Source organism: Tympanuchus pallidicinctus, unplaced genomic scaffold, assembly GCF_026119805.1.
Source record: "Tympanuchus pallidicinctus isolate F22 unplaced genomic scaffold, pur_lepc_1.0 scaffold3, whole genome shotgun sequence".
NCBI classification, from domain to species: domain Eukaryota; kingdom Metazoa; phylum Chordata; class Aves; order Galliformes; family Phasianidae; genus Tympanuchus; species Tympanuchus pallidicinctus.
The window spans coordinates 74,196,677-74,217,203 of record NW_026294747.1 but is presented as its reverse complement, the minus strand read 5'-3'; the positions used below and the strand labels follow the sequence as shown (position 1 = coordinate 74,217,203).

At 40.6% G+C, this 20,527-nt stretch overlaps 1 protein-coding gene across 6 annotated transcripts in view; it reads right to left on the bottom strand.

The window, feature by feature from the left end:
* The window catches only part of MPP7 (MAGUK p55 scaffold protein 7), a 144,285-nt gene that overhangs the window by 119,468 nt on the left and 4,290 nt on the right, over positions 1-20,527 (bottom strand). The window contains exon 2 of one of the 6 annotated variants that reach the window (XM_052693097.1): positions 17,611-17,686. The exons of 3 other annotated variants lie outside the window; for them this stretch is intronic. The gene's annotated coding sequence lies outside the window, so the exon portion shown is untranslated. Of the gene's footprint in view, positions 1-6,706; positions 6,776-12,679; positions 12,748-17,610; positions 17,687-20,527 lie in introns of those variants that run through there. 2 more of the 6 variants (XM_052693098.1, XM_052693100.1) reach the window with 2 other exon arrangements.

The window sequence follows — 20,527 nt, the reverse complement described above, 5'->3', positions numbered from 1 at the left end:
ATGAAAGGAGCAGCAAACAGGACGGAACTTGCTGCCCTGCTGATCCGCAGCGAGGCCCGGGGAGGGTGCCAAGTTACTTAATCCAAGCACACAAACAAGTTAATGATGACCTGAGGGAGCAACACTGGATTTACACATTGGCGGAAACACCAAGTAGAGAACTGTTAAGAAACCACCTGTATGTCAGAACGCTACGCCAGCATTTCAAAAGCTGTTTAATTCAGCCCTGGGACTCCTCAGGATTCTGAGCCTCCCCACAACAGCACCGCTGCTTCCATTCACACCAGGAATTCAAATAGCAAGCAGCATCCAAATCACCAATGCTTTTGGAATCCCCTGTCATGCACATTCTGAGGACCAAAATGATTTCTTATGCTCAGCAAGTTCACATAGTATAAACAAGTACTTAACTTTTTGGGTTGTTTTTTTTTTATTTCTTTTTAAATATCAAATCATAATGGAAAGACCAAAATGGTGACTTAGAGTCTCTATCCACCCAATAGAGAGTTCTGCCCTCTGGACTTGTTGCACTTTTCATTTCAACTGTTATACAAGTGGAATTGTTACACAATTTGAGAAAACACTGAGGAAATACAAAAGAAGTTCATGTGACAGAATTTCCATATCTGAATATCAGAAAGCAGAAACCTGAATTTTCTGAGGAACAGAGACTATAGCATTTATAATTCACATGAAAACATTCAGTTCCCTGTCAGCTGCTAATATAAGTTTAAAAAAAAAAAAAAACAACTGTCAGAGAAGATGGAAATTACTTTCTGAAAATGTTCGCAAACTTAAATGACAAAAGAAAAAAGCATTACTCCCAGTCTCATAAGACATCAGCTTCCAGTCTGACGATGGGATCGGCATACCTTCTGAGATGTGAGATACAGAACTGTATGAAGCCATAACAAATAACTCCCCATATAATTGTGTAATGTCTTGTAGCTTTCCTGGGCTCTCCATTTAAAATCACGGTTACAAAAACAAGTCTCTTGCCCTTAGTTATCAGAAAATATGTGACATGAACAGAACCACTATAAGCCTTCTTGCTGCTTATTGCATTCACATTCATAAGCTCCACTGCATTTTTTTTTTCTTGCAGATACAGAAGAATGAAGCAGCACCGAACCTCAAACTAAGGCTGAGCTGCTACAAATCGAGCTGCTCGCCACAAAGCCACCCCTCCTGCAGAAGCTCCAAACTCAGCTGCAGAAAGAAAATTCCTGAGTTCATGGAGGAAAGGCTGAGTAAAAGCAGCTGCATTTTCTGTCAACATTTTTTTTGTAGGACAATCTCAAATACCTTCAAAAACAAGCAAACAAAGCAATTTACATTCAAACAATACCCTTCAAAAGAAACCCTGACACTAAATTATTTAGGAAAGGTTTCTACTTACCCTTCTTCCTTCCTGTTTTTACACCAAACGTTCAAAACACTGCCGTCACAGATACATCCCAGTACTTAGGGGACTCTACCTTTGCTTAGTATCCTCAAAAGCAGATGTTCCAACCTTCTGTATTTCACAGAATTCCAGTAGCTATGTAACAAGCTTTAAATTAAAATTCTGGGGATGATATTATTTTGCCTAGGGACTTTAGAAACAGGCTATGGATTTTTGTTTCCTTTCTCTCTCTATAGAAGCAGGAGGGTTTCCCAGCACTTCCTCAAGGGAACAGGAGTCAGGGCCCAGCCCTTGGCCCTGCAAGAACTGGGTCACAACATTCAACACCCACCACTGCATGTGACTTGCACCGGGTATGGAACAGAGACGTACGCTCTACTTCTGATTACAGGATGCTGCATCTCGTTTCTCTTTCCTTGTTGGGACAAAGAAAGAGCCCACAGACTCATCACCCTACCATCGGTTATCCTCCTTGTCTGAGATTCTTTTTAGAACAAAAACAGAACAAATGAACAAACAAAAACTATTTCGTGTCACAGAAACAGGAGACCTTTAATTTATAGTACAATACAAGAGTAGGTTTCAATAGCAATGTATGTGTTAGGTGAAAACAATGTAAATCCAGGTATATATGCACATGCACAGAATTCTTCTGTGTTTATCCTAGACAGAAGTGAAACAAACCCTTTTATAAAGCAGGGTGAGAGCATACTGGCACCATGACCTCTTAACTGCTCATGAAAGTAATCACTATCAGAAGAAATGCAATAGGAATAATGGCATGTGCACTGCCACAATCAATCAACAGTTATGAATTAATATGAAATGATTTTATTGTATGTTTATGTTTGAATATATTTATATAAGTCTGTTGAAGATGGCAAATAAAATGTGAAATTGGCACTTACGTGTGAAGACTCAAGAACACAACGACCAACATGATTTATTGTGACAAGCTGCCTTTCCAGGGTACCTTTCATTCATGTTATAATAATGAGGTTGTTATCTTTAAGCATTAAGTTTTGACCAACATAGTATCTTTTTAACTAACTCAAAATCACAGGATTACCATGTGATTCTGTTTCTAAGACATTTATGCAGGCATGAAAATGTTTGTCCCTTTTAGGAAATAAATATTAATAAATGCACACAATAAACCACAGCTCTGTCACATAATAAAGTTCTTCAAATTCAGCACTGCCTTAAGCAAGTCATTACAAGTTACTATTACAATCACTTCTTAATTGAGCTAGAAATAAATGCAACATTGATGAAGGCACTAAGAAACATTTAAGACAGTAAATATCTAGTGGAAAAAGAGGAAAAACAAGAGAGAAATTCAGAGCGAGCATTAGAATTAAAAATGCCTTATGCACTTACTTAATAGGAAGTTGAATACATCTATTCTCTGCATCTTAGCAAATTGAGTTTGCCTTCTATTCTCTGAATTCTATTCATATCCAGACATCATGATGCACAAAAAGCCTGCAGACACATTTGTATTTTGTTTTGTTTTTAACTGGAATGTCTTATCGTTGCAGACATTTATCTTTTTTCATCTATCCTACACGTTCACCCCCGTTGAATTTGTTAAACAGAAGCTTATGTATATTAAAAGAATTGGCTAATTACTTTTGTTAGACAACAAACTAGGTTTAGGTTCACGTTTGAGTTCTTGGACCTTACATATTTATAATTTCAAGTAAGATTGTATCCTACTTATTTTCTCCACACCTGATCTAAGATTTGTTTGATTATTTGAAGGGAGCAGTTTAATTTAGATTTGGGAGTTGCATTATTAAGGCAGTTGTGATCTATATAAGGAAACAATCGTAATAGCTCAGCATCTGTGACTACATAATTTCACAGCCTGTGACTTCAGATCCCTTGACTATTGGATTTGCATTGGACACAAAGACATTGTGCACTTGTTCAACAGTTACAGAATTTTACCTGTGATAAAGTTCAAAATCCAGGCTAACAAGCTATGTTTTGTCCACCTTTGAAAAAGCTAGAAAAGTTAAGCAGAACTACCAAATTAAGGTACATACCCTAAATATAACAGTGCAACATGAGTTGCAGTTCACAAGAGCAGCGTGCTTGGAAAGTAAGCACTCAGCTCTCCGGGATGCTCTGAGGACTGCCATACAAAAGAGATGCTTTGGAAAGATGCACAGATCATCCCTCAGCACTGCACTGCAGAACAGAAGGTGACCTGCTAAGCCACAATCAAGCTGCCTTGCCTACATCAAGATCTTTCCACACAAAGCTTTCAGAAGAAGTGTCAGAAGAAAGACATCCATTTCTCTTTATCTCAGAGCAGTATGAAAACAGGCTTGAAGTCATTGCTATCAGGGTTTGAAGGCAGTCATTTTGGACAAAACTGCTTCCTGAGGACCTGTCCAACCTCAGCCATTCTGAGACGAAGATGAGAGCACACGACAAAGGGAGGCCTGGTACCCTGCATGTAACTCACTAGGAAAGAGGATTTCTGCTGAAGAAAAAGAAAGTGATGAATGACATGGTCAGAGCAACAGCCTGGTAAAATCTCTGAAGCCAAATCACGTTGCAGAGGTAAGCATGACTAAATGTTACAAGAATTGATGCAGTAATGAGCAACAGATAATGCAGTCCAAAATATTTCCGTGTTCAAACATGTAAGAGTGAGCATATCTTATAGCTGTTATTGCAGGATTTGAAATGATTACAATTTAAATATAGCCTTGACATGAGCTGAATTTGGGAGCATTTTCCTGTTTATGAGCTCAAGTGAGAGACAGAATAATGGCATCATTCATAGCAAATTAAGAAAGGACAGAAGAGGAATTGTAGAAATGATGATGAAATTATGGCTTGAATTGTATTATTCAAGAAAGCAAGTAATGTGCTTTATTAACAATTGTAAGTGAAGATTTTCTGATAATTTATTTCTTCACTAACAGTAATTAATACTAATAAAGTATTTTACATTGCAATTTGACTTTTTTTTTTTTTAAGAAAAGCTGCTGACACGTTCAAACATTGCAGACGATGAAAATTTTACTCTGTTTTTTCTTTACTTAATCACATTTTTAGCTAGTTTTAGTCAGAAGAATTAACTGGAGCCAAATGGCAATATAGCAAAACCAACTGAATAGATTTCACAATCTGCATCCCAACAGTATATAAAAATGTGCAAGTGATGATTAAGGAAGACAATGCGCAAATCATTCACACTTTCTAAATTAAACAGATTTTTTAAATACAGTAAATCAAGTAAGAACAATATTACCAACACCCTTGTCTAGCTTGTCATTAAACTCAGCAACGTGGCTCAGCAGTGACAGTTTTTTTTACTTCCTCCCCACAAATCCATCCAGGATCCAATACCTTCTTTCTCCTGAAACCCAACAGATCGATAAATCCAATACATTTATTTGTCCCCATGTATGAACAACTGAAAAAACGTGAAGAGGATTCCCTTCCACTACAGCAGTCTTAAAACAGTATCTGTTGATCACGATCCATTTCAGTTTTCAAGAAAAACCTCTTGCTTGTTACTTTCAGTTAATGATTTACTGGGGAGAATGTCTCCGTAGCTTCTAAGTTAGGACTGACATTTGAAATGGACACAAGCAGGCACAACCAAATCAAGCTGAGGCAAGCCTGGTTTTCCAGGGAGACAGGACAGGCATTTATTTACATCATGACAAAAAGTTGAGGATAAGTTCCCTCTACCCCACTAAATCCCATGAAAGCAATGCATATTGACGTGAACTTCTATAAGCTACATTTGCTACATTATTCAGTTAAAATCACTAGTCCTCACAGTTCTTTTCTAGTAGTTTCAAACAATTTTTGCTTATTAAGAGATGAAGGCATTGGAAACACACTCAGCTCTCCATATTACATCAGTTCTGCCCACACAGCTTCCTTTGCAATTTACTTATGTGAACATCTGTCCTGTTAATGACAAGACAAACACTGCTCAACTCCTTCATGATCCCTTTAGATCTCTCACCCTAAACAATCAGCTAACACTCCCTCCCCAGCCATGGAGCTGCACACTGCCCATGTGGAACAGCAGCGCAGAGGATTCCTCTTCCCAGTCATTCCCTTGCCTACATAATAAAAAGGAATTCCATCACCTCCTGCACTCCACACTTCTTTCTTCTTGTTCAAAGCAGAACACTGCTTAGATCATTACTCTCCTTTATCTAACACCCTCCAGAGAAATTCAGTTATAGATTTCAAATATTTGTTCAGATTTTCTTTATTAAAGAAAATCCAATCATTTGAAATAGCATTAAAAAAAAGCAGCTAGAGTATTAGACAGAAAAGCAGTCATGTATCTATAACATTACCCTACAGTACTCATGGTAGGAGTATTTACAACAATTTAGAACTGAAACGTTCATCGCTTTTATGTATTTTCCAGGGCAGTACTGAATTCAACATGCATTGGTCAAAGCAGCAACAAGACTTTGTTTTAAAGTCCTGCTGTAAGATGCCAGAACAAATGATTGCTGGCCATGTAACATAAGGCTTCACCTAATGTTCATACTGACTGTTGTTACTCTTCAACTGTCAAACTGAAGAGAAATACCAAAAAGCCGCACAAATCTGCAAATGCTCATTGAAATGCAAAGGAGCAGATGCACCGAGGAATTACAAGCTTTCAAAAACACACTCATCTACCCTTGGAAAAGTGATGTTCCAGTGTGGTTTGGGTTGTTACTTAGAAGTATTTGGATAAAGCAAAGCTCAGCTCCTAGAGATTTTCAACACAGAGGCGTGTGCTAACATTATAATACTGCTTTCTGACTTCTAAATAGCACTGAAGCAGAATACCTTCACTTGAAATATTTAATTAGGCAGGAAATCTAAATCTTGTATCCAATTTTCTTTCACCAAAACCTCTTTATCCTCAATGTTACAGTAACTTCATTTATTCTTAACATTAACAGGTGCTGTTTGAATCCACTGCCAAAGAGAGGATAGGACACAAGCATAATATTACATTTGGAAACATGAGTGAGATTTGGCAGAAGCTAATGTGTGGAGGTATCTAAGACACTGCACATGTGCTCCTCGCAATGAACTGAGCCAAGTATGAAAACTACACCACTCTAAGGTAAGATGTCTTACAGGTCAGATGAATGGACTGCACTTGCTCCATGCTGTAGACAACTCAGGGTACAAAAACCAAACACACAGCGGCCCTCCACAAGCACACATTCTTCTCCCAGCTCACAGCCAGACTCAGAAGGGTGCAATCCTACCAGTGTTCAGAATCTTTCTCTGTATTGCCACTTTGCTTACCTTGTATGCTGCCCTTAAAAGAAGAAAGGAGTACACCCTGTTGCAGCATTCTACATACACCGATCCTGAGAAACAAGTGAATTCAGTATAAGCCACTTCCTTTCAGAGCTGTAGAATCTTTTGGCACATATCAAACCCATGCATCCAGTTTCTGAATTGCCTCCATGTTATCACCTGATCCATTCTGGGCACAAAATACCACCTTTTTCCAATAAGGATGAATCCAATCACCTTTCACACACACTCTGTCCATCACAGAAAGCCAAGGCACATCTTTTCTACTATCACAACGCTTGTGTCACAGCACACAGGTCATTCATAGCACAAAGTCATTCATTGATGAATACAACTACTGTCTCACACACAAATCCAGAAGATCTAGCAGGCTGCAGCTAAGAAGAAATACAGAACATTATCTTTCCAATACTGAGTAACATTTTTCACAATTTTTATTCCCACTATCAAGGTGAATAACTCATTAAATTCCAAGTTGGCTCAATTTCATTCTCGTACAACTTTGCCCCAAAGGAAGTACAACTTCTGAGTTGTCATCATGTAAGGAGCAGTCCCCTGGAGATAGGGGAGAAAGGAGAAAGGGTATTTTCCACATAAGTGCTATGACATCACTTAGGAACTAAAGAACTGCATTTCTTCAACTTGGAAAGCAGTTTCACAGTTGAGTCTTCCATGACTGCCTGCACATACAGGTATCAAAAGCCCATTCCTAAGACAAAAATGCAGTAGGTCATATGGAATTTAGTTTCTAAATAACAAAAACGTTTCATGACTGCCTAAGGCACACGCTAGCTTTCTACTAACCAGGCTCACTGCAGCAGCACTCTGCATAATGGATTTCAAACTCCAGCCCCCCAAAAAATCACAGTCAGCACATGGCCCTTTACATGCATGCCTCCACACTTCTGTAGCCAGGAGCCACAACCTTTATGAGCTACAGTGTTGAACATTAGCAGGCTTAAGCTCTTTCTTGAACTTAGGATATAAACAGTGTGAAGTGTTTGGTTTACTTTTTCCAACACATCAGTGCTGCTTGGGATTCCAAATGGAAGGAAAGGAAAGTAGGTCAGGTTTTCTTACTGAAGCTTTTACAAACTGTTTAATTTTGCAGTTAGATTCTACAAAATGCATCTGCCTTTCACATCTTTCATTACTATCTTCAGAATACAAATCTCTGAAGTGGAGTTCAATGTATCAAAAGCCTTATAAGTAGCAATTATCTATAAATATTAGTCAGAAAAGTATAATGCCAGTTTTTGGTTCCTACGTAATAGATCTGATTCACCTTTGGCCACAGAGTTCTGCAGTAACTCATTAAAAACGCACAAAGAAAACATCTGCACAGATCAGCCACTGAATATTGATCTGAACATTTAACAGCCTAAGGGGGGAAAAAAAAACAAAACAAGAACATGGACCCACACACTGGAGGCAATCAAACATCTGCCTGCCTTGAACACTTACATTGGATTGCCTGCATTTTTTAATTACAGTACGTACACTGAGAGCCCTAATGATTAGACAGCATTCACAGGCTTTAAAATATGGAATTTCCTATTTTAATGTTTCTATTGGTACACTGCAATAACAAGGAAGCTACTATTTGCTCCTTTTATCAGCAGTAGTGCAAAGTGTAAGGCACACCCTCCTGAAGCAACTGGAAAAACCTGCTGTGTGAGAGCAGAGAAGTCTCAGAGCACCCAAACCTTGGTGTTGCTCCACATGGGGACTTGGCCTGAGCCTGGCTAAACTAGCTGAGTAAAAAAGTAAGAGCTGTGCATAAACACACCGGGAGAAATACAAAAGAATTGGAAAGAAAAAAAAAAATCCCCATTTAAAATAAAAGGACAATACTGGGACAAGAACTGGTTATTACCAGAACTGATCATGAATAAATTTAGGCTGGGTATTACAAGGAGGTTCCTCATGGTTAGCACAATATAGCTTTGGAGCAGGCTTCTAATAAAAGTCGTGGGTGAAAAGGCCCAGCTGCTTTTAAGACAGAGCTCCGTATGTCTACAACTGTATGATGAAGCCTACAAGAGCATGAAAATAAACTTGATGAATAGGGAGGTCCTTCCCTAGCCTACATTCCTAAGAGAAAAATAACTGTCAAGCAAATAACATTATTCTGATATAGCTTTAAGATATAACCATCTGTCAGGCAACACCAAGCAATAATTAGACCAGAAAATGCAAAAACATATGAATACCACAGCAGGACAAACTTTGCCAACAACAAACTTGAGGGTATCTTTTCACAAAATGTCTTAGATTCACATCCACACTTCCTGCCATTTCACACCAGAAACTTGCTCCTTTGGCAAGCAAGAGATGCACAAAGCACACCTCAATGCGCTGCTCACTCCCATATTTCACAGCGCTCCTAGGATTGGCCTTCATGCTGCTAAGCGCTCATAGCATCCTTCACTCACACAGCACCTTACCAAAAGTGCATTACCTCTAATGCACAACAGTCCCTTTATTTGCTGCAATCAATTGCCATGCTCAGCTCAAGCAGGATGAGACAAAACTAGCTGCCAACTGCTTTGCTATTGGAAGGCTACAATAGACACAATGCACACATTAGCCAGAAAGCTACTGCAACCAAGGTGCTCCAAGGCCACTATGGTAAGATGAGAGATTTTCTCAAGGAGACCATATTCAATCAAACTAAGCACAGCAGTTTTAAAGCAGGTGGTCTTCTGGGCACACCAGCCTTTCAATCTGATTGACATCTGAAGAGGTACTCAATGCAGTATGCTAGCTGGTCTAATAAACAATTTTGAGTCCACCTGCAAGCCTTTCAGGCCAGGAGACAGTTTTATCCTATTGGGTACACGCTCAGCAGACAGGACTTTTTATCTTTGTTTTGCTACTGCAATGTACCTGAAATTGAAATGACAAACTGTATTGACTCCACCTGCTTACTGACAAAGCTGCTGACCACATCATGCATCCCACTGTTCCCTTTCTCAGTGCCCATTCTGAAATGGGACCACTGAGGGAACTGCAAGAAAGGGCAGTGTGAATGCTCAGCAGGAATCGTACACGTAAAGCATGTCAAACAACTACTTAGTATTGCTCATGAGACACAATTTTAGGACACTGGAGGAAATTGCCTGAGAGCAGCCAAAAGACCAAATGATGGGAAATATTTTTTCTATACAATACTTAGGTTAAATTGTAGTAGCCAAAACCCAATTATTTAGGTAAGTACTTAAGAGGCCACGAGAACAGGTTCTTCAAAGCTTTGACAACAGTCTGTCAATGGCTGTACTGCTACACCAAAATAAAGGTTGCCTTATAGCTAGTTTTATCCTCTTCCCTTAATATCCCCTCTCAGACACTTCTGAAGAAGGAAGGACAGCTCTGATGTTCCCGTCAGGAGACATACAGCATGCAGTTTTCCCTTAATTAACACTCAATTTCACTTCAATATTTGAACTTAAAAACAATTTCCTTTCTGCAGTCCATTTCCTGTATCAGTAAGCCCTTGCAAAAGTGCTGTGTCTTAACACAGAAACGTTTAGCGGAACGAGAATAAAACCTGTGTCTGAGCAGAGAAGCTTACATAAGTTGTCTCTTCTGGGCTTTATTCTCTTGGTGAAGCACAGAGCAAGGTGGCTGCAAGAAAACATTTCAGCCCATTCTCTTAGTTTATATCACATCACAACTTTTTCCTCTACCATTTCAGTACATCTGCTTACACCAGAATACCAATGCTTTTTTAGACTTGCCTTCAGAATAGCACAAACTTATATTCACTGTAAGTGCCTGCAGATCTGATTTATAGTATATTCCAGACGTATGACTGTATAATTCAGACAAGCTTAAAAAAAGTATTCTGAAAGAAGATACTTGCAAGGACTTCCCATTGGCTCTGCTCAGCATAAGAGGACATATTTTTATTTGACCTACACAACTAATCTCAGTAAACTGGGCATTAGCAACAGATGCAAAGCTCAAATGACCACCTTCAAATCCTTGATGCAGCTCCACCCTCAGCCTTTTTCTTCTGAAAGTAACAAGCAGACCTGTGCTTCTTGGCCTATGTAACAGTTTCTCCTTAATCCAGGAGCTGATCTCTCTAGTACCAACAAGTGGGATTCCTGGTCTTGACTCCAGCTGCATTGCTTCCTATCACAAACAGAAAGCATACACTGGGATATAAAAACTAATTTCAGAAGTTCAGAGATTGCTTTGATTATTTTGCTGAAGGATTAGGTAACAAATTTCATATAAATGGTACTTTTGTAGTTTTATACTCTGGCATTTAACAATTGACATTCAGTCTGACCCAGAAGTCTGGCCTAAAATGTAGGATAAAATCTACTCGAGCCAGCTTTCATTCTTCTGAGTATTGCAAAACTGCAGGCACACAAATTGACTGAAACACATTTCACCCTTGCACAAACTTAAACTGGAACAGAGTTAGAAAGAATATTTTGTAACACAAACAAAAGGTCTTTACCCCAAAGTAAGTGGTAAGAATAGAAACACTGTAAGCATTTTAAAGCTAATAAAAAGTCACACACACACACACAAAAAAAAAAAAAAAAAAAAAAAAAAGCACACAAATAAAAAGCACTCAAAAACATTCAAGCAGTAAGAACTACAGCTATCTCAAAGAGCACTAACTTAAACCTCTTCCACTTCTTCCAGGCATCAGCCACAGTAAATTGACAGAAATTTGCCATCAGACATGCCTGTTAGTATCCTATACTGACCCCTGGCCAGGCTCCAGCAGCCTGTATAATTCTGCTGTGCCACTGCAAGGACAGCAAACCTGCATCCAAAGTAGCAAAGGGTTTTTTTAGTGTGTTATCTGGAAACAATACTTTTTGAAAAATCAGCTTTGAAATGTGAATAGACTCATTCCTGTATGCAAACTCTGGATCTCAGTTGCAGCTGTTTATGCCAAGTATCAGTCTGACAGTCACACAAATTTGCTGTTTTAATACCAAGTTTATTTTCCCCTTCTTGGTTTATACTTAATACCAAGTTCACAGACTTACACAGGTTGTTCTGGCAGCTGGTACAGTCACATGCCAAGTCATAAGCTAGACTCCCATGACAAAATGTGACTTAACAGAGGTTCACTGATTTAACAAGCAATGGCAAAACAAGTCTCCCTCCCAGAATACAGCCTGGTTGAGCTACTTGCAGATATGATCTCAGCACTAAGTAAGGACTGTCCTAAGGAAAAGCCCAAGCGAGTCTGATCATACTGCTCATTCTTCAATATTAACAAAGAAGAAGAAATGCAGAACAATATGCTTCACAAGACAGCCTACAGACTGGGCACTACCAAACTAGACAGTCATATCACATCTTCAACTCATAACCCAAACTCAAGTGCTAGGGCTGAAATCAGTTTCATACTTGGCGATCAGGGTAGCTGATCCCTTGACTCCCCAGGAAAGAGGCTTTTATGTGGAGTCTTTATCATCTTCCTTTTAGTTACAAGAATTCTGGAGGACCTACCGTACAGTAGATTGTTTTCCCTTATGCTTTGCTTCTTCCAAGAGTACTGTACTACTACACTGCTCCCCCTCAAGAGGAGCTCACTTTTTTTTCCTGAAATGCATGGATTCCATCAAAGGAAATGTGAACACCTGTCATTTTCCTTTCTTTGCCCCACAATTCTTCCTTTTTTTCCTTAACCCAGAAAAGGCTTCACCATCAGAGGAATCAGGGAAGGCTCAGCAGTAAGAGAGGACAGCTGTAACAATTACCTAAAATTCAAGGTCAAAAGGGACATGTACAGACACGTACACACACGCACACCCCATGCTCACTAGTAAGGGCTATCTTGGACTTGAATAGATACGCTATAAAATAACATTTATGCATAGCTGTACAATCAATGAATATACAGATGTTACAGTATAGCAGGGAGCTTGGCTACATAGTTGATACACCAAAGCGGGAAACAGAAAAGATAGGCACACTCACCTGTATCCCGGGCTCACTTAGGAAACTCTGGTGGAGTGGATCTCCAGAAGAGCTCCTTCCCCACTTGCAGTCAGCTCTTAAATGGGCCTTAGGAGAGGTGCAGCCAGGCTCCACCCTTCCGGCATCACAGGAGAATTGCCTTCACCTGTGCTCCATGGCTGACTCAGCGCTCGCCTCAGGTGATCAATCAGAGGTTCGGGCCCTGACTCAACAGTTCCCATACAATAGCAATTGTGCATGCAAGAGGAAGATTATACATAAAAACATTCCAACTTCATGGGAAAAAAAAAAAACTAATTACAAATAAAAGGAAGCGTGTAGCTTCCATGTATTTGAAACTTCTAGTTTCTAACCACATAAGTTTCTCTGCAATGCTGGAAACACTGGATTTTGGATTAACTTTTCTATTACAGCCTATATCCAACAAAGAAAAGTAAGATGAGTAAAAAAGAAGCAATCATACATGAGGCTTTCACTTTGGCTATGGCACATTCCCAGTTCTCCACTGGGAAAGCAAAGCTGTCAGTTATTCTATATACTCATCTGCTGAAACGAGCATTCAAATGGGGACATAACATCTCATGTTGCTCAAGAACGAGTTTTGTAGAACACGCCAAACTATTTATTTTTTTTTAACCAGAGGTGGTGAGGCCCTGGCACCTGGCCTCTGCTGCCCAGAGAAGTTGTGGATGCCCCATCCCTGGAGGCATTCAAGGCCAGGCTGGATGTGGCTCTGGGCAGCCTGGTCTGGTGGTTGGTGACCCTGCACATAGCAGGGGGTTGAAACTAGATGAGCATTGTGGTCCTTTTCAACCCAGGCCATTCTATGATTCTATGAAGATAGATGAAGAGGAAGAGAACATTTCCATTAGCCAGAAGATGCAAGGTAGCAAGAGCAATGAGGCATTAAGATATGTTAAGGCAGAATCAAAACCAGCTCTTCAAGAACGAGGGTTAACATATGCTTTAAATTCACATAGCATGTAAGAGCATATGGGTTGTAAGGCCAATGCTAGTTGTGCACATAAGGAAAGTAGTAGCTCTTTGCTTATTGTCCTCTCAATCCCCCCTAAAGAGAAGGGATTTGCATTTCACCAACCAGTGAATCAAAAGCAGCTGGCAGCAAGGAAAGGGACGGAGACACATGGCCTCAGAGAGGACAACTGCACTGCAGCCTGGGCAGGGGCACAGGAGGCACGCCAAACCCTCAGCACAAACTGCTGCTGCTCTGACCACGTCCTGCACGGACACTGAGCATACTCTCACTGTCATCCCAATGTAGAGGAACTGCACAGATAGCAGCCAAACAAATACTTAGCTATAATTACCAAAATGCAAGATGAGATTTGATTTTTTGGACAACTGAAACTTCATTTTCTATTTAAATCTTCACCATGCAGGGCAAATGTGTTGAGATTTTTTGTGTAGCTACTCTAAAATACTGGAAACTTAGTGAGCAGCCACAGAAGGTCCAGCTTCTTAAAAAAACATTTTTCCGTTCCTAGAGTATTGTAATGTACAGCATTAAACTTGTTGGTTTTATACTGATGTAAGACCATCTTAATGGGCACGCAATGTTCTCCTCATAGGAAGCCAAAGATACTCCATTCACAAAAGGAAGAGGCTTTCTCTCCCAAAAAAGCAGCAGTGTTCCAGCTGAGCAGCCTGTGCAGACACAGTGTGCCTGCTGCCACGTCACCCCAATGATGTTTAACTGCAATGGCAGTGGGCTTATTTTAACAAGCTGCAGTGTTTTGACAAGTAATGCACATGTTTATTGAACTGATACGTATATTTTAAATATTAATGCTATATCCAAGCCAGATGACAACATTAGAAAAGACAAAATAAGTGATTAATTAAGGTGGGGCACTTAATTCCCTGAAGTAAGTCAGCAGCATGCAAAATGGTTGAGATCAGCGACCAGAATCCCTCTCGTTTCCTTTCAAGTTTAATTGCCATCATCCACTGGAAGCCAAACCCACTAGCCAGAACTCATTAACTACTGTGATAAAGCTCTATGTCCAAGGAGTAAAATGTAAAATCCAACATTAATGAAGCAGCATTTAATCAGCTGCCATCATCCATTACACACGTCCACCTACACAACAAAGTTACAGTATTAAACATTGTGGTACAGATGTTGTCCGCCCTATTCATAGCGAAGGAAAATGAAACAGCATCTCAGTATCTTCCTACAGTAACAAGAAGCCTTTTACTGCCTACCTTTGCCTTTGATTTGATAACCTCCCGTAGAGAGTCAGTGGGCTGAGACCACTTGCCTTTATATTACTGCCATTGGTTATTATGTTTCCTGTGTATTTTCCCAGTTAGTTAACTGTTACTACATCCCTCCACACCTGAAATACTTGAACTCTTCCTCCCCAGCCACACCAGCTGCAGGTTCTTCCTATTTGAAAAGTTCCTGCATGGATTTTAACACTGTTCTGTTCTCACTCCCACCTTTTTTCCTGTTGAAATGAAGGTATTTAACACTGCATTTATCATTATAAACAAGTTCAGTGAAAAGCTTTAATGAGAATGAAGCTAAATAATCTTTATTAAGTAATATACACGTGTGTCGTGAAATCAGGAATAATTTATATTGAATACAATACAAATTTTAGAAAACAATTTTCATAGCTTCATTGAAGGAAAAAAAAAAGTGCTGATTACTGCACTGGTGTAATGCAGTTTCCTTCTTTTCTTTTCATTATCAACTACCTCACTGCCACCTGTTCTCTCCAGTATGTATCTTGCCACTTCCTCCCTTCATGGTGAAGAAGCTTCCAGATGTAGTTGCCAAAGAAGCCATGGTCCTCCAGTTTAAAATCAGTATTTCCAACCACCATTCCTCCGTTGGTCTGGGCAGCAGCACATACACCACAGATGAGACGTGGGTCTCTTTCAGCAGACATGAACAGAAGGAACTTCCAACAGCGCCCACCTTCCATGCTTGCTGGTTGTAGCCACAGCTCCACATGAAGGACACCACACATCTTTCCTACGCTGCTTCCCAAAACTGCTTTTCCTGATGACTGACTGTTCAGCTGCTGCACACTACTTTTAGTCTCATTGTTAAGCAACAAGGTTTCTTAGCACCGGAGAGCCTTTCCTTAGAAGCACCCACCTTGCAGCAGTCAGATGAGCTCCCAGCACACCACTCTGCACTTGCCTCCAAGCACGCTATTCACAGCTTTATACCCTGAGGTTGGTTTGTCATTTGGATATCCACACGGTCATGGCAGCTGAAGGTGGTCCAGATTCCAGTTTGTATGGTATATCAAACACGTAACAAACTTCCAAACCAAAGCTGTGCACAGTGCCACTCTGCTGGAGCAGATCAAGCCACGCTGGGTTGTAGCACTGTGTTTTTCCAATACAAGGAAATTCTAACATCGAATTTTAATGTTCTTTAATAGATTGAGATATTTGGAAAAGAAACATCTGAGAGCTCTGTAATGCAAACTGGGCATTCCTTTCCCCATTAGAAAGCAGTTCCTAGAACCGAAGCTAACTTGCCAAAGCTGCAGGTTACATACACACATACTGGAGACTGGGAGTTGCTGGTTCAGACAGCCTGGGATGCAAGACAGCAAGCGACTCTTTTCAGTGTCCCCATGTCTGCAGATGGTGACAACAGCAGGGAAGGCAGGGGAGGGAGCCCCAGCAAAGCTGCTGACAAAGGGCTGCTGTTCATGCATGTCTCGGACTACCAGGACAGCAAGGATGGAGAGGGAGCAGAGAAAAGTTTCAATGCAACTTACAGAGCCATACTGCACATCCTTGCTAGCCTTGATCCTCAACACACCTGAACAAGAGGGGGTAAGCTGCTCGCTCAGAAGCTGGCTGTGAACACTTCTCCAGCACTGCTGGTCTCCAGACAATACAGCTTCAGCTTTCCCCCTCCGTGCACACATTCCACTTGCCATTAGAACACAGAAGTGAGCTGTTTGCAGCTTCCCCAGTGACCCAGATCACAATGAGATAATTAACCACTCGTGAACAGCTACTTCATTGAAAACCTCTATTGCTGTATTTGAAAACCTTCATTGCTTAGCCTATTAAGCCTCTGCAGAGAAATTTAATACTGTTTCTATAGATCAGTTCTCTTCTGCAACTCTTCCAAACTGTGATGGAAAAGCAAGGCTTTCTATCATCTGAATTTGCAACTTCTTTTTCTTTAAAAAAAAAAAAAATATTTTTTCTTTAAAAAAATTCCATTAGCCAGTTCAAGCTTCTCATCTGGCCACAAACAATATGTGAAATCTAAATATCCCATTCTTACGTATAATTAGCAATGTCAATTACATTTCTTCATAAAGCATTCATGGCATATTGACTATGAAATAGCACCCTGCATTTCATATATGAGACTACACTTTTGCTTTTGGAACAGATTCATTACCTAAAGCCAAGTTCAGTCCACCAAACAACATATTATGAGTGCAATAAAGATGTTCTGTGCTCCTTATATAAATGGATGTAGACATTTCCAAGTTCTGAGGCATAATTAGTAGCTCTAAAGCATTTTACCTTATTCTTAATATGTTATATAATTTATCGTGTAACTGTTCTTGTAGCCAATCCTTCTTCACTGCTGGCTGTACTGGTAACACACTTCCTTATGTTTTCAAAACATAATCCATCATATATAATGAAAGAACATATGAAAATGTAATCATTCCTGACTCCAAAAGAAAAAAAAAAAACATACGCTGTCTTTGTAAGACAATAAAGCAGCATACAATTTGAATTAAGCATACTTATACCACATTTAATTATGCTGACATCTGACAGCTTTATTAATACTAAGTAGAACATTACTCTCATCCCAGTCTACATACTGCTAAGGGGCAGAGAAAATAAGTGATAACCTAATCCACCATCAGAAAGCCATGAGCAAAAGAGTAATCATACGGTTATCCTACCCATATGACTGTCTTGACTTCAACAAGAATGCAAAGTATGCATTTTCCAGACTGGGGAGCTGAGAATGTATGGAACCTGAAGGAAAAAGGAAAGGTTAATAGTATTATGACATTAGTGTCAGAAACATGAAGTATCTTCACGTTTTTATTCTAGAATTATAGAATCACTAAGGTTGGAAAAGACCTCTAAGACCATCCAGACCAACCATCTACTTACTACCAACATTTCCCACGCAGCCATGCCCCTCAGCACAACAACAAAACGTTTCTTGAACACCTCCAGGGATAGTGACTCCACCACCTCCCTGGACAACCTGTTCTAGCGCCTGACTACTCTTTCAGAGAATAAGCTTTTCCTAACATCCAACCTGAATCTCCTCTGGTGCAGCTTGAGGCCATTTTCTCTTGTTCTATTGCTGTTACATAAGAGAAGAGGCCAATCTTGACCTCACCAGAGCCTCCTTTTTCAGGAAGCTGTAGAAAGCAATATGGTCCCATCTGAGCCTCCTCTTCTCCAGACTGAACAATCCAGCTCCTTCAGCCACTCCTCACAATCCTTGTGCTCCAGGTCCCTCACATCTTCATTGCCCTTCTCTGGGCACACTCCAGGGCCTCGACATCTTTCTTGTGGTGAGGGGCCCAAAACTGAACACAGGATTCAAGGTGCAGCCTCATCAGAGCTGAATACAGAGAGATCACCTCCCTGCTCTTGCTGACTACACTGTTTCTGATATAAGCCAGGACATCACTGGCCTTCTTGGACACCTGGGCACATTGCTAGCTCACATTCAGCTTAGGGCAGACAACTCCCTTAGGTCCAATTCTTCTACACAGACTTCCAGCCAACCTGTCCCAAACCTGTAGCATTGCCTCTGGTTGTTGTGCCTCTAAATGTTACGAGAATAAGTTCCTAACAATCCCTTCTCTATGAAGCCTTGCAAAAAAATAAGAAAAGTCAGAAGAGAGCTTTATTTAGGGCATGGTGGTATGATGATATGCAAATTTGTTCTGCCTCCAAGCCTACCTTAGGCAAATTGGCCTTAATGGAGTAATTTATTTTTTTTTCAAAATGGTTATAGGAAAGCTTCAAATAAATGGATACAGATAATGTGGATAGGGATAATAAGAGTAAGTATCCATAAGACTTCATATATTCAAGACTTCATATATTCATTGCTGATGATACGAAGTTGGGAGGATTGGCTGATACGCCTGAAGGCTGTGCTGCCATTCAGCAAGACCTGGACAGGCTGGAGAGCTGGGCAAAAAAAAAAACCAGATGAAGTTTAACAAAAGCAGGTGTGGAGTCTTGCATCTGGGGAGGAATAATTGCATGCACTGGTACAGGTTGGGGGATGACCTGTTGGAGGGGAGCTCTGCAGAGAGGGACCTGGGTGTCCTGGTGGATCACAGGTTGGCCATGAGCCAGCAGTGTGCCCTCGTGGCCAAAAAGGCCAATGGCTTCCTGGGGTGCATTAAAAAGAGTGTGGCCAGCAGGTCAAGGGAGGTGATCCTCTCCCTCTACTCTGCCCTGGTGAGACCTCATCTGGAGTACTGCGTCCAGTTCTGGGCTCCCCAGTACAAAAAAGACAGGGATCTCTTGGAAAGAGTCCAGCGGAGGGCCACAAAGATGGTGAGGGGCCTGGAGCATCTCTCTTATGAGGAAAGGCTGAGTGAACTGGGTCTGTTCAGCCTTGAGAAAAGAAGACTGAGAGGGGACCTGATCCAGGTCTATAAATATCTAAGGTGTGGGGGGCAGAATGGCGAGGACAGATTCTTTTCAGTGGTGAGTGGAGACAGGACAAGGGGAAACGGCTGGAAACGGCAGCATAGGAAGTTCTGCACAAATGTGCGCAAGAACTTCTTTACAGTGAGGTGACGGAGCACTGGAACAGGCTGCCCAGGGAGGTGGTGGAGTCTCCTTCTCTGGAGATGTTCAAGACCTGCCTGGATGCCGACCTGTGCGACCTGCTGTAGGGAACCTGCTTTGGCAGAGGGGTTGGACAAGATCTCTGGAGGTCCCTTCCAACCCCTACAATTCTGTGATTCTGTGATTCATATATGTGATAACATTTTATACATGACTGAATCAAGCTTTGGTACAAAACATTATGCATACACCTTCTCCCATTTATACATCATGCTTGTAGTAAAGATGCTCATTTCTTTCCTTCACAGTAACTAATCATGCTGCTCTGAAAAGTCAGCAATAACCTCAAAACCATGACTAGCTGTGTACCCTGACATTTAACAAACGGCTTTTTCAATACTCCAGCTGGCACCAAGCTCTGCTTGCTCCTCTACAAGCTCCAAAGACCTGTTGTTTCCTACTGGCAATGGACAGCAGGACCAGCAATGGTGGCACCCAGGGTCACAACCACAGCAAGTCCCACGTGTTTAGCGGGCACTGAGCAGTCAAATCAATAGAATACCCCAAGGTTTTCTACCGACAGGGCTATGCTTTCAATGTTCACGTTTCGTCACAGCCTTGGCACACTGCGTATGACAGCAATCACATTGCCAATCCTATAGTTCCACAAGGTTTTGCAGTACTGTGAGAAGTTAGTTCACAGATTCTTTCAATGATTATCTTTAAATACTGAGAAGTTCACTTCCAGAGCACCTCATTGCAGGTTTGTGGTAGAACGATTACATCACTGGCAATGCTGCACACTGTTAAAGAACCAGGAAAGTTCACATTTTGATTCTTTAAATTGACTGGCTTGATTTCTTCTTCTATTAAAACTATTTTTTTTTCCTTTTTTTTTTTTTTTTTTTCCCCCTCTTATGAAGATTCAACATCCCAAGCACTTCATGTGAAGAGTTGCTAACAATGAAACACACCAGATTTCCAACTGACTGTAAAGCCAGCTGAATTGACAAAAAAAAGACTGTTGGGTCTTTGGTCAAGCATTAG